The sequence below is a fragment of the Magnolia sinica genome, chromosome 7 (assembly GCF_029962835.1).
Source record: "Magnolia sinica isolate HGM2019 chromosome 7, MsV1, whole genome shotgun sequence".
In the NCBI taxonomy this organism is placed as follows: Eukaryota; Viridiplantae; Streptophyta; class Magnoliopsida; order Magnoliales; family Magnoliaceae; genus Magnolia; species Magnolia sinica.
Window position 1 is genome coordinate 60,367,542 of NC_080579.1, and position 16,066 is coordinate 60,383,607.

General features: G+C 37.8%; 1 long non-coding RNA gene across 1 annotated transcript in view; it reads right to left on the reverse strand.

Annotated features, from left to right (window-relative positions):
- LOC131252091 (uncharacterized) overlaps positions 1 to 5,692 on the reverse strand; it is a 63,766-nt gene extending 58,074 nt beyond the window's left edge. Inside the window, exon 1 of the long non-coding RNA XR_009174171.1 lies at positions 5,536 to 5,692. This is a non-coding gene — a long non-coding RNA (uncharacterized LOC131252091). The remainder of the gene's footprint in view (positions 1 to 5,535) is intronic.
- Positions 5,693 to 16,066: the final 10,374 nt, after the last annotated feature.

A 16,066-nucleotide genomic window follows, 5' to 3' on the forward strand; every position in this document is an offset into this window, starting at 1 on the left:
AGTTACTCACATGATAACCCTCTTTTTAATTGATAGTTCACATCATGACCTATTGTGATTATTATGCTTAACATATATCTGCCATGCCATAACTATATGCTTTCTCATAGATTGTTGTGAGTCACTTATAAATCTCTATTCACTACACTTATTAGTGGGTAACTCCCTCTTGCGTACGTGAACCCATACTCAGGATGTAACAAGATGGGTTGTGGGCCCTCGATTTAGATGCTATATGGGATATGGAACATTAATGTGGGATTCACCATCCATTGGGCATACGGCTTGAGTGACTTATAAATGATCTCTTTTAACCACACTGATTTAGCCTTACCTGACCCTTTTACCATTTTTATTTGATGTCCATGCACCCTTTTTGCCGTTGCGATATGACATCCGTCCCATGTTTTGAAGTTTTCTCGACGTGGCTTTGATGTCCTAAACCATGCGATGGTAATCCCTATTTACTGAATTTGATTGGCCACTGGTCGACAGACATCCATTAAACATCCTAAGATGAGAAAATCTCATGGGCCGGGGATGGTGGTCATGGGACACTATGCCCGACCTGTCGGCCTACGCTAGGTGACGAGCCCTCCGTAGTGACCTTTGAGTTTTCTTAAATTGGCTGGTTGTAATTGGATTAATAATGGTCTGGCTAATCATGCATACATAGTATATTGATGATGATGGGTGGATATTTCTGGATACTGTAGGACGTGCCTTTCGGGTTATTAGGGGTATCGTTTTGCTACTTGTCAGACTATCAGCTATCGATTTACGTACGTGATGTACAATGGGCCATCATTATGTGGTACGTGATGTACGCACGTGATGTGCTTTACTAATAGCTAGCCTTTGGATGGGTGACGAGCCCAACTGCCGAACGGATGAGCATCCCCGGGTTGATAATGCATTCACGCATCCATGCATATAATAAAACTGCATTTTGGTATGTTTTGTATGCCTTATTGCTTTTCATGCTATACTTAGCTAAGGCGGCGGTGTGTAATATTGAGGAGAATTCACACTGAGTTGGTCATTCATCCATCAAATATATAACTGTACAAGTAGCATAGGTGGCTTAAGTGATATTCAGGTTCAGACTGATGAAAATCTGGGTATAATTGTTAAGGATGCATGGTTGTAGCTGTCAAGAGAAGTTGCACGATCTTGTAGTTTACGTTTAAATGCATTTTAATATTTCTCATGTATTAAATTATGTAAATCTTGTATTTATTAATATCGAGACGTTGGTTTGTATAAGTCATTATGGGCAACCTCTTATATATTATAAATGTGAATAAAAAATTTCCTTTATGATTGATTTGTCCATCCTATGTTAAACTGCTAAATCTGAAAGATCTATATATATATATATATATATATATATATATATATATATATATATATATATATATATATATGAAATTTGGTTCTTTATAAGTTAACACTTGGGTTTTGGGGAAACGAGTCATATACTTGGGTCTTGAAAACACGGGGCATTACAGGGGGGGTTTATAGAATGAAATGGAATAGATATGGAGTAGAGGAAAACACGGGGCATTACTTGGGTCTTGAAAACACGGGGCATTACAGTGAGGGACAGAATGTTGAGAGTTAAAGAGAAGGGAGATGGGTAACATGTGAGTGGGTATGGAGTTGTATGGGAGAGGTGATGGAAGGAATGGCTTTGCTTGACTCATGGGATGAGAGGGGATGGGTAGTAGGGGTATTTTGTGAAGTTTATGTGGTGGGTAGGGGTAAAGTAGAGATATTTGATGTCATTTGAATGGGGGTGGGTGTGGTGGTTGAAAAAGATTCAAGGGTAGTTTAAGGATTTTCAGAAATTTCCTTTATGAGATTCTCTCTATGATTCCTTGGAATTGGGCCCACTCGTCACACGTATGTGCATCGTAATGCATCCCACCTTGATTCTTTTCATAAACACCTATATCACTAACCCAGTATTGCAATGGGGCATGCCATCTGGCGTTGAAATCACAGTGTCAGTACGGTCGCTTGGGTATAGGTCTCGGGTTATTGTGGTACTAAAACAGGGTGTATGATCGGTGCTCACCAATTTGGTCTGTCCCAGGTGTGGTGGGACCATGAATTACAAAATGTCTTATAGGGACACGAGTCTTACAACGGGCATGGAGTAGATTCAAATGGTATGTGAATTTTAGGATGTTTTCCAAGAGATAGTTGGATTATGACATAAAAGAACGGTAGAATTTGGAAATGAATTTGTACTTGGGACAACACCTATATCAATGCCTCCATATCGGATGACACGTGTAGAGCAGAAGTAATCGAAGGACTAGATACAAGAACTATTGAATTAAGGCTTTATTTGGTATAGTACATTGCCATGGGGAGTCCTGGTGTTGTTCGTGAAGAAGAAGGATGAATAGTTAAGATTATGTATTGATTACAAGAAATTAAATAAAGTTAATAGAAAAAAAAAAAAAACAAGTACCCACTGCCCAAAATAGACAATCTGCTGGATCAGTTGAAGCAAGCTAGACATTTTTCTATGATATACTTAAAGCCAATTTCTCACTAGCTGCAAATCGAATAAGAAACCATCCTAAAAATAACATTTCATACGAGATATGGGCACTATGAGTTGATGCCTTTTGGTTTGACTAATGCACCTGTAATGAATAAGGTGTTCAAACTGTACTTGGACCATTTGTGGTAGTGTTCATTGATGATGTCCTTATCTACTCCAATATGAAGAGAAACATGAGCAACAATTTCATATAGTACTTTAGACCTTAAGAGAGCACATGCTTTAAGCAAAGGCAAGTGTGGATTTTGGCAGGAAGAGGTGAAATTCTTAGGTCATGTCATTTCTAAAGATGGGGTTACAGTGCTCCCATCGAAAGTGGAAGTTGTCAAAATGGGGAAGACCCTCTAATGTATTAGAAATCCACAACTTCATGGGATTAGCAAAATATTATTGGAGGTTCATAGAAGGATTCTCTCGGATTGTTGTACCATTGACACACTTGATAAGGGAGGATGTTAAATTTGTTTGGAGCAAGGACTGCGAAAATCTTTCATAGAGTTGATGAAGAGGATGATGTCGGCACCCAATCTTAGCATAACTTCTTGTGCCAAAGGCTTCATAATTTACAACTACGCTTCTCACAGAGGGTTAGGTTGTGTACTCATGCAATAGGGAAATGTTATAGCTTATTCATCCAACAACAAAAGGTGCACTAGCAAAACTCCCCTACTCATGATTTGGTATTAGCATTTGTTGTTTTTGGGCTTAAGATATGAATGCATTATCTTTATGGAAAGTGATTCGATCTTTTCTTAGATTATAAGAGTTTGAAGTATCTCTTTTCTCAAAAGGAGCTGAATATTAGGAATAGATAGTGGATTTTAAAATACTATGATTTTCAGTTGTAGTACCACCCTGAGAAAGTGCATGTGGTGGCATATGCACTAAGGCAAATGCTATAAGAAGTAGCAACGTAGATGAAGAATCAAATTTTGAAGGTTCTTAATGAACTAAAAGATTTCAATATTTGAGATAAACCATAAGGAATGAATGAATGTTTAGCCAGTATTATGGTACAACTGACCTTGGTGAGTAAAGTTGTAAAAGCTTAGTGGTAGGATCCATGGATCCAAGAACTAGTAGGTAAAGCTTTGAAGGAGGAAAAGTCAAAATGGCTAATTGGTGTAGATAAATCACTAAGATTTCAAAGACATTTATATGTCCCAAACATCGTCGAAGTGAAGAATGAAATTATGGATGAAGTTCATCGGACAAGTATGTAGTGTATATTAGAGGAAATAAGATGTACTAGGATATGCGGAGGCAATATTGGTCTCCAAACATCGAAAGAGAAATTGCAGAATATATGTCTCGATGTCTCATGTGCCAACGAATCAAAGCCGAGCATCAAAGACCCGTAGGAGAGTTATAATCCTTGTAAATTCCAATGTGGAAATGGGAATGCATTACCATGGATTTTATTATAAGATTGCCTCCAATAGGCAAAGGTCATGATGTCGTTTGGATAATTATTGACAGATGACCAAGTCCACATATTTCCTTTCTAAACATGCTACTTCTACATTGCTAAATTATCTGTCAATTAGATAGTGAAGTTAAATGGAGTACCCGTATCCACCATATATGATCGAGATTACAAGTTCACATCGTAGTTTTCGCAGAGTTTTCAGAAAGCTATGGGAGTCTTATTGGATTACAATACCACTTTTCATCCTTAGACGGACAGACATACTGATAGGGTTAATCAAATATTGGAAGACATGCTTTTTTTACTTATGTGTTAGATTTTAAAGGAAGTTGAGATCGTTCCTTGTAACTTATTGAATTCACTTATAATAACAGTTATCAGAAGAGCATTGGAATAACTCCTTAAGAAGCATTGTATGGTAGGCCATGTAGACCATTGACTTGTTGGACAAAAGGGTCTTGAATTAATGCGGGAGTTGTTAGAAAAAGTGACTGCTATCAGAAACAAAATGTGCGTAACACATATTAAGTAGAAGAGTTACGTCGATATTCACATGAAGTTGGAATTTGAAATTTGAGATCATGTGTTTCTAAAAGTTTCTCCGATGAAGAGAGCACTGAGAAATGGGAAGAAGGAAAAAGTAACACCTAGACCCTTTAAGATTCAGGATCGAGTTGGACCTGTAGCATACAAACTAGCTCGACTGCCTCAGTTATCATCCATACATAATGTGTTTTGTGTATCTATTCTAACAAAGTAGAAGAGGGATGTGTCTCACGTCATTGGTTGGAAGGCCTATGGAGATTCATGCGGACACCTCATACATTGAGAAGAAGAAGCATCCAAGGATCGCGATGAAGAAATGAGAGAGAAATACCATCGCCCATTTTCAAATTAGGTAAGTCAAATTTTGAGCATGAAAATTTTATTACGATGGTAGAATATAATATGATAGAAAATATGATTAAATTTTTTTTTTTTCAGAAACGTGCTATGTTTGGCAACCTGTTACTTTTCGAACTCACCAATTTCTAGCTAGAAGGTTTTCATCTCAGAAAAACAAAATTTATATTTCTCATAAGTTCGTAACTTGAGACGTTCACTTACCATTTTGAACATATGGGGCACACGATCATGCACCTTGGAAAATGATCACAAATCATTACTTTTTCATTCCACGTATGACAAGCATGACATCTTTGGTAAAACCCTAGCGAAAATCACCTACTAGAAGTGAACTCGTCAATTTGCTTCTCAAATTGATTGTGGACTATTCATACCTGATTCTGAGGCCTCACCTCACGAGCTATCAAGATTGAGATCTTATACATATTTGCCCGTAACTCATAAACAGTAAGGGTATGAAATAATCCTGCTTGAGATTATCACCCTCCAAGAGCTAAGACGGGGAATTAAAAGAGTTTTTTCTTCTTTTTTTTTAATTTTTTTAAATTTTTTACTCAAGGCCTCAACAAAAGAAATACATGCAATGTAAAGAAGAACTCGAATTTAGAATGAATCTACGCACCAGTCGCCTTGTCTAGCGCCCTTCAGGAAGATTGAGAGCTGAAGGAAATGATATGGAAGAGCAGAGGAACGCTAGCTACTTTTCTTGGCACATGCGCTTATTTCCATGCTTAATACCACCGCGTTTCTTTGAATTCCTTGAGTTGGAAATTTCGTTTCTTGACCCAAGGTCATACAGCCTATACAAGTGCAGCCCATGACTCAGTAATCATGACCATTTGTTTGTTTAGACCAAACATAGATGGATTGTGCCTAGAAATTTCCTTAAGGTTATTTTAACTTATTCAAATGTTGTCCGAGAAGAGACTTTTAGGAAGAGAAATACAATCATGGTCGAGAAAGAAAAGGGCTGAAGATCGGTAACCAGGCTCTTCCAATCAGGTAGTTTTTTGGGGCATGTTCGATCTCGGTGGAGCCCAACAGATGATGGTACAGATCACTGTACCATGGGTCTCACTTGTACAGATTGAAAACTGAACGTTCACATGGTTACTCTTACGTAGCTTAAGCACTGGATCTAATCGTGTGGACGAAGTTGACCTGAAATAGCGAAGTTGGTGGGAGCCGATCTCAGTGGTGCATTGATGTTTTAAATTCTTACTCGTGACGGACGCGGATTGCGTTTGTCACACGGCACCGACTTTGGTGGTGGTGCGTTGATGTTGCAAAGTTCTGTGGGCCCACGATGATGTATTTATCATATCCACACCGTCCATCCACTTTGCCAGATTATTCTAAGGGCGTGAGCCTAAGAATAAGGCAGATTCAAAGCTCAAGTTGACCACGCCACACATAGCAGAGCAATCAGTTATTTGTGTTTTCCAATCATCTAAATTTGTGTGATCTTATGGACAAGAGGTTGGATAGCAAATAAATATCACAGTGGGTTCTAAGATTATTTCAACGGTGCGCTTCATTGTTCCACTGCTCTCTTTGGTGTGGTTCATTTGAGCTTTATATGTGTCTCGTTTTTGGGCTTATGCCCTAAAATGACCTCAAAAAAATTTGTGGACAGTGTATATATCACATACATCATGGTGCGGCTAACAGAACTTTGATTAGGGAGGGGCCCATTGTAACCAATTTTGGGACCCACGAAAACTCTCTTGAATTTCTTAGTGACTTTGCTTTAGAGAAAATTATCACTGTAGACGTTACCTTTAATCCAGCTTCTTTTTTGAACAGTCCAAAGCTTATTAGACATCGCACGTACGGTTAGAGCATTTGAGGTTGAAATTACTCCTGCTTTTCACTACCGTTGCTTTCACTCCCTCAAATGAAAAACCCACGCCCGCCTTCTCAAAATGCCTAGCTTTCACTCCCTTGCAACAAAAAACCCACGCACTCACATTTTTATTTTCATTTTCCTTACTAAAATCTCCATTTATCATCTACATATTATCATTCTACATTTGTTATTTTTCATCATGGCTAGGGTTACGTAAAATCCTCCAAACAGGTTGCATCTGCAATCCTTGAAAATGTTCACAATATTCCCTCACTCCAAAGCACCCTTCTTCAACTTGCATTTGACTAGTACTACGGTTGTTGGAGTTATCGATGTTTAAAAAAACACTAGGCTCGTACAATTTCATTAGATGTGAAGTTCAGTCAATTCTATGTTAGGATCGGTGAATTTCATATCAGGCTCATACAATTTCATATGTTAGGCTTAGTCAATTGTTGAGGCATAAAAATCGATCAGAAGAAGAAAGGGGATTCCTGAAGAAGACAAAATTCTACACCATTTAGTTGTGTGGCGCACAACAAAAGATAATTAAAGAATAGTGTTGTGCGGTGCAAAACAGAAGTTGTCACAAAGGTATCATTGTGCAATACATAATAGAAGATAATTGAAGATAGCATTGTACGACGCACAAAAGGTATATCTGCACAATGAATATGTGCGCACAATGGGTCTCTTGTGATGGGTTCACATGTGCAAAAGGTTATATATACCCCCCACTATCCTCTATATTTCATTCATTCGAACAGCACCAGAGTAGTAGAGAAGAATCCAGACTTCAGGACGACCAAGGTATTGGAAGTACCTGTTATGCGGTGCACAATGAGTGGACCGCACAATGAAGTGAGGGCACACAACGAGTAGCCCGCACAACAGAGATGGGGTGCACAGTGAGGGTCCGCACAATTTGGTTGTGTGGCGCACAAAAGACCCATTCGCACAATGGGTCCGCTGTATAGATAGTCAATTCAAATGAAGATTATTGATCTTAAGGGATCAAGGACTCCCCTAATCTGGGTTGAGGAATGAAAGTATCTCAAGAGCATGGAATCAATCAGGATAAATACTATCCTAGCGTAATGACATTTTCATATTGAAGATCACGATACAATTTGAAATACTTTAGAAATTAACAATTAGAATATTTGATATTTGTATTGCATTACGTAAATATTTTATTTGGAATCAAAGGAGAGAAAATATATAAATGAATTTAGAAAAAATAAAATATAGTGATTGTTCTCTTCATTATTCCTTTGTTATTATCGAGTAAAATAATTCTCCCAAATAAAATGGTGACTCCACTAGGGAACTTTTATTTTACTTGATGTTAACTTAAGGACAATACAGAGAATTTTCACAACTGTTTGGCGTCATTTAGGCGCCAAAATGATGACTCTCAATGGGAACATCCTCCATTTCATCTCCAAAGTAAAGTATGTTCTTATTTAAATACTGACCTACATTGTTTTTTCAATAACCTAGGAAAGGAAAAACTACAATCAACTAATGACAATCACCACAAACGAGAAGGTCTTTTATTTTATATCGACTGGGTTTGTCATAGAATAATGTCGGCAAACAAACATTGCACCGCAAGGAAGAGTTTACGCTAGTTAGACACAAGGAATCTCAAGCAACTGTCGTAGTCGTAACCGCCTCACTGTTAGCACAAGAGGATGAGAACGATTGGGTTGTCATATCACACCGAAGATCAAGAGCTCAAAACATCCCGATTGCTAGGATGAGCCCATCAGCGTAAAAAATCAGGGGGCCAGTGACACAAAATGCAGACAGAAAGAACCTCGAACTCACTCCTCCGGCAATATACCTCGGGAAATCCATTCCTTCGCTGACATCACATGATTTCCCAACTTTGCCTGCTGTTGGAACTTAATGGACAGAGAGACAAAAAGGTAAGTCACTACTGATAAACCCGCCAGTCCCCACATCACCTCAAGCTATATCATAATCAATCGATTGCTATGGAAGTATGATGTAGAGCAGGTCGCAGACTGTTTCATGGCCAAGATGGATCAGAAAAGGCTCGGTTGATGACAGAAGTGATCCGGACCGTCGGACCTTAGATCAGGCATATCTCACAATCCAGAATGAGTTATCGGGTGTAAAATATATGATTTTGGGGTAGATCGAGCTACTTTAGCCAACCAACCCTGCTATGCCGGGTTGCACAAGCCATATTGGAAAAATATCCCTGGATCGACGGTCATTTCCTTATTTTAATTTTGTTTTTACTATAAATAGTAAGTTTTAGTTTGATTATAACTCTTCATCCGTTGGGCTTTAGGAGTTGTGTCCATCATGAAAATGGCTTAGAATAATTAGGAGAACAACTTGGTGCAATCAAATAGGGCACTTATTATTTTTAGCCATAAACCTTGCACACTAGTAGGCATCACAACTGTCTATGAATAGTAAGTTTATTATTTATAGTAAGTTGCCAATTCTAAGAGTTTTAGTTGTAGTTTGCTTCTGATTTCTCTCCCATTGCTTGCTACCCCTATTTAAAGGGTTGTGAACTTGTTTATTTCATACATTAATCAATTCTGAATTTTATAGAATTTCTTTTCTAATTTGCTTGCTTTCTTTCTCATGGATTCGAGAAGCCTCTGTGAGCAGTCTAGAGAAGTTCCGTGGATTTGGAATAATTATCCTTGAGGAAGACGATGCTTGACCTCATCACGTTCATCCCTGTGTCAAAGTATAGGAAAATTGAATGAAACTCCCCTTTTGGTAAGCCCCATTATCTCAATTTATTCCCATTCTACTCTAACAGCAGCTTCATCGGGGAATAGAGACTGCCGTATGTATGGCCGGAACAAGTCAAGGCCCGTCGCCTATTACAAAGGATAGTATGATCAAGATGGCACAAGCACAGAGAAAATTGATGGAGGCAGTAGGAATTCTGGGAAGCCTTAGCTACTCTCATGCACAATGTAGCTCAGATGACGGCTCCTCCGATGATGGGCACCATGAATTGACAAGAATAACAACTTGAAGGCTCCCAACCATCGAGAGTAGGATCACTCAGGTCTGCTCCTGCAGCAAGGGCAATAATTCAAGAGGAAGTATGATAGGTAGTTGATGAAGCCGTCAAAACGGAAAGAGAGTGTGAGAATACCGGAAGATTTAGATATCAAACGTCGTACCCGAGAGAGGTAGAAGATATTCCTTTTCCAGCCAATTTCAAGCATCCCGACTTTAAAAAATTCAATGGAGACAGATCACCAGAGGAGAATCTTATGCACTTCATTACCACCATGGAAAATTTCTCTACAATGCCGTAATATTTCCTTCAGTTATTTGGTTCTTCTTTGACAGGTAAGGCGTTTCGATGGTACCCCGGTTTATCACCAGGATCGATGTGGACTTGGGAGCTGATGCAAGATGCCTTCATATCAAACTTCTTTTAGTCAGAGCGTGATGTTAGAATCACAGAATTGGCCTCGGTACGACAAAGAGAGGGAGAGCCCATAGAGAAATTCATAGACAGGTGGAAAACATTGGGAGCTTCTTGTAGACAGTTGCCGGAGGAGAAAGAACAGGCGAAAATGTGTTTGAACTCTATGGAGATAGGAATTGCATTTGGTCTCACCAGCGTCGATATAAAAACTTTTCGTGATCTAGCTATAAAGCTCACACTTTAAAGCTGATCACTAAGAAAATACCAGCATTTCACTATAAAACAACCAGAAAGGGATCTAATAGGCTGATTACAAACTTAGCTAATCATGAAAAGAAAAATAATGGCACGAGGGAAATAAGAGGAAAGAAGACAGAAAGGAAAGAAAAATCAAGTCATCCTAGGGGCAGATTCAATTATAAAAGACCCAGGTCACTTAATTCCCATAAAGAGTTTGCGTTTGAAAAAGAAGATGTAGTCCCTATGATGAATCAATTGCTAAAGGCTGGCACAATAGAACTACCTCCTTACAAACGTCCTGAAGAAGCAGCAAAAACAAGAGAAAGAAACTTTTGTCGCTATGATCATCTGATAGGTCATTGAATAAAAAATTTCTTCACACTAAAATGCATAATACAAAGAATAATAAACAGAGGCGAGATAATAATCGAAAAAGAAAATGAGAGAAATGGAATAACAGCGGTGAATGTATTAACTGCTCGGGAAGATACTTATGGAAGAGTAGGGAAAGAGTATCACAAAATGACGGGTAAAGCCGCGATGATCACGTTACGATCAGGAAAAAGGGTAACGAGTCCCCCGAAACAGAAGGCTGAAACAGCAAAAGGAGAAGTAACCAAGAATCATCTCGGCAGTGATAAGAGAAGAAAAGAACGAAACAGAGAAAGTGACTTATGATGTGATAAGTTGTCTAAAAGGTATACCAGCTCATGTTTAAAACCCCAAGTGTAGGGTCGCAATGTAGCAATAATCTCGCTGAGATTGATGTCGAATCCACATGGACTACTCTTGTGTGTATTCTTAAAGTAACTAGAATTAAAACTTGAAAAAGATATGAATCGAAATCTGAATTAATTGAGAGAGTAATTGTGATTAAAGTGATTAAAACTAATAAATTCAAAGGTGGTAACTAGGGTTTCCATGGATCCACTTATAGAGATCAGGGAGATATATGTTTGATTCAAGGACACAACTGGAATTAGAGTCCCATCTTATCCAATTGAAAGATATCTTAGTATAACCAAATCTAAACTTCCTTTGACCTAATTATCAATGGATGAGAGGTGTGAGAACTTGAAGTGATTCCATCACAAAACCATGCCCAAGAGACAGGCAAACAATTGGATTTACTAATCCCACAACCAATCATAAGAGAATTGAGAAGATTAGGCAGGATTCCAGCACCTAACCATGCCCATGGGATGATGGTGAACAACATGATTTTCTAATTTTACAATCTTAATACATGAAAGGAACATACTCAAAGCTATCACAAATCTATTATAATTTGAGTCACAACAAACCATTAAAAATTGGAAGTATTTATTAAATATAAAACTAGAATCAAAGATAGTTCAACTTAAACATGAATCAAAGTAAAAGAAACATCCCACCATGCAATAAGCTTCGCCTCTTAGCCCTAGCGAAGAGGTTTATCCAACCATAGACATGATTAAACTAAAATCTCTCAAGAAAAGCATAAAAATAAATAAGGAAAAGGAAGAAAAACTCATGGCGACGACTTCTCCACACTTTTGCTCCACTCCTCAAACCCTAAAATATGCATAGGAACACCCTAAGGGTTCATATTTATAGTTTTGCAACTCCAAGTTTTGCACTGAGTTGGAAAAATCCAAAAACCGCCTCAAATTTACGCAATATGTGCACTATCCGCGTAACCTTAGATGAGTAGGAAATCCTTCAACTGGTCGAGAGCACCTTTGACTGGTCAAGGGTTTCCTTCGATTGGTCGAGGATGCCAAATTTTTGAGGGTTTTGTTGCTGGAGTTCAAGTCGAGGAATCTTCGACTAGTCAAGGGACTAGTCGAAGGAGGTAGATTTTTAGGGTTCCTTTTCTTCACTTTAAGTCTTCAATGTTCTTCATTCCTCACTTGGTTTTCTTGGATCTTTGGCATGTGAGTTCTTCATTCTTCATCTCATAAGATCCATCCTTAGCTTAGGTAATTCATGAGCGTTAAATCCATGCTTTTAGCATCTTTTTCAATCCAAGCTCTTAAATTCACCTTGTAACACAAACATGATTAAAATAGGATATTAAGCATTATCATGTTCATCAAACTAAGTAATATATGGGGTCCAATATGCAATATTTAACCTTCAACACAATGCCCAACCGGCATTTTGCTAGTCTCGACCAAAGTACGCGAAAAATGAACTTTAATGCGCAATGTTTAAACCTTTTTATGAAAATAATATTTTGTGTAATCAAGTATTAATGAGTAGACTCAAGATGAGAAAGTGAGAGTTTGAAAACCTAGAGCCAAATCACATAAGCAATCAATTAAATAAGTTCTTTATCTATTAAGTTAGAGCAAAGTTCCCATATCAAGTTTTTCAACGTGCACAGTGAAAATCAACTTACTTCTCATAATAATACTATCTTTTCATAATTTTAGCCATGCTCATCATTTCAAGATTGGTTGAAAACTTAAGTATTGATTCTGAACTTATCCCATTTTCCTTCTTTTTCAGTTTTTTATTTTATATCAACGGCCATTTGTATTCATTCAGTCTTTTCAATCTTTTCTCTTTACTTTCGTATTTTTCATTTTTTTTCAAACTTTTTCAATCTTTTCACCATACATGACCTTTTTGTCGATCTCCTATTTTTTTAACTAGTCATTTTCTTCTTCTAAGGTGGATAAAATTCTCCAGACTTGATTCTTAATTTTTTCAATAATCATCATACTAATAATCAGAAGATCTAATACTATTCTATAGAAGACAAATTGAATGTGTTTTGTAATTTAACAAGATATTCAAACTTCCTTTTAATCACACTACCAAAAAACAGGGCAATGCCGACGGCTAAAAGCCGTCGGCAATGACCTTCCCCGACGGTTTTTAGCCGTCGCATGGTCCGTTGGTAAAGGGTGTGTCAGCAATGCTCGCCGACGGATAAAAACCATTGGCGTTTTCGGTAGCTAAAATCCGTCGACGTTGTCGGCGGCTAGAATCCGTCGGCGTTATCGACAGCTAGAATCCGTCGGTGTTATCGACAGCTAAAATCCGTCGATGATTCTCATTAATTTAAAAAAATAAAATTTTTGGATGATATATATGATTTTGATTTCTTCTTTTGTGTAGACTTTTCCTACTCAAATAAGTTAGTTCATTGCTTTGGAGAAATTGGCATATCTAGTTATGGATGTGTATTAATCAACACACACATCCAAAACTAAATATACCCATTTCTCCAAAGCTCTGAACGAACCAACCTATTGGAGAAGGCAAGTCTACACAATAATAGAAAAGGAAGAAATCAAAATCAAATATATCATCCAAATTCCAAATATTTGGATTGGATATATGCTTTAAAAAAAAGAAACCACATATCATTTAAGTCTTTATTTTTTTTGCTACCTCACCTGTGGGGGTTTTCTTGAAGTCTTTGGCTTTAAATCTAGAAATGCAGTCCACATTCAACTGATGGGCCCTAACATGGATGCCACAAAAAACTCACATACGCTTCAATTCTGATACAAAGAGTACAAGTGGGGGGCCCATAATTTTAGGGACGTGCAGTTGATCTGATGGGCCCACCATGCATACTACAAGAACCTTCCAGGCACTTCAACTCTGATGATCTATGCAAGTGGGACAGATGGTTAAGTGATCTGGAGCATTGATATGATGACCACATGGACATCACAAAAACCTTAGGGACAATTAGGCTGTGATGTGTCACAATACATGCATTTTCATTTCTTAAATATTTCTACTAAACTTCGACAACCTCATGGACACTTTGATTCTGATAACCCACATATTTGTTTCTTTTCATATTTCTCATATTTCTATATTTCCACAAAATGTCTCCAGAATAATGCGTATATATTATAAAGCATCAAAAACTTATGGACACTTCATCCATTGAGATTTTTTATACCTGTGTCAATATGCATACTTTCTATTTTATCATTCCACTCATCGTGCAAATGACGTGTATGTTGTATCCATGTGGGATGTACCATGTTCTAAATTTGAGGGCAGTTTCCTCGCTGTGAGTACTAAATGAAATATTCACAATTCAATTTGCACGTGCATCGAAATGCAGGGTAAGCTAATAAATATAATGAGTATTGAAAGCTTGAGTAGGAATTAGTATCAACAAAAATTACCGTCATGTCCATTTGTGCTGACTGCTTCTGGAATTCTTGCATCACTTTGGCCTGCTTTGTTGGTGCCATTCGCTGAAAACACCAATGTATTTGGAAGGTCATAAGAGAATGTATAAGAAACATTCTACTACCCTAGGAGAAACAGTATTCTTCACTACTTAGAGAGGAAAAGGCAAGGTAAATGATCATGCAATAAACACAGATGACATGCATTGGTAAGCTTGGGAAGCTGTACACCTGAACTCTACATTTGATTTTTGGACATTGACAATAAAAGTTAAATCACATCTAATGGTCCGTTACATGTAAGCAAAAGTACATACTTTATTCATAGTTGCCATTGCTTTGCTTGCACCTTTCATTCCTTTACGATAAGTACTAACATACATGGCCTGAAAAGATAAAATAAAAATAAAATCAAATGCTGTTTATAGAAGTAGATAAATGAAAGCCAATTACAGAGAATTAACCATGCTGTGTTGTTGTTAGAAATTCAGACCTGTGTATGAGTTGCTACCCCTCTGATCTGTGCACGACTCCCTTGCAAGTTGGTGATTTGCTGCCTCAGACGGACGAGTTGACGGGCCAAGATTCTAGTGGCAGCCTGGTGGATGCAATATGATCACATAATGGCGTGAAAAGCTAAAAATGCAGGCCATACGTGTTCCCTTCAATAGCCAAAACCATACATCTCGTACTTCTGAGTTGGAAAGGCAAGAAATAGAAGCATGCTTTATGTGGTTCAGTTTCCACACCGCCCCAAATGCAAAAATTGCATCTAGTTTGATCAGAAGTCCCGCCAATCACTATTTCGACACTATCCAAATGATTAATAATCAACTTTTGCCGAAATACCATTTCTTTTACCATGAAGAAAATGGGTTTAAAATCATTTCGTATGGGTTCAGTTTTTCACACCACCCCAAATGCAAAAAATAGCAGTTGGGTGGGAAGTCCGGCCCTACCACTGTTTTGGTGTTTTACATCCAAATGATAAATAAGCCAACTCTTTCCTGTTCTGATGATGTTTCTTTTACTATATGGAAAAAGGTCTAAAATGACTATTGATTTAACAATTAATAATTAACAATTGCATAGCTTGCTGGTTGAGTGTGCACCTGTGACAGAGGTCCGCGACTCAATCGTATCAGAGCCTAGCCACTCTTAAGATTTGAATTTTACCAGTTTCAAATCGAGTCAGAGAGTCATAAACTTTTTTGTAACACTTCCATGTACGAATGATACACTTCACCCTGCATCATCAAACACTCATCTCCCAAAACAAATCTCAGAATATGGGTTGTTACTGCTCTTAAGAATAATTGTTAGGATCCTCCAATTTGGCAAATTTTTGGTGCATCTCCCATCTACAGGGAGTCCATCATATCAACAGATTGGACTAGAGAAAAATGGTGGCATGCTTTTAATAAAGTAACAAGTAGAGAAAAATGAATCTTACTTCTAGCATAAGATGTTTAAC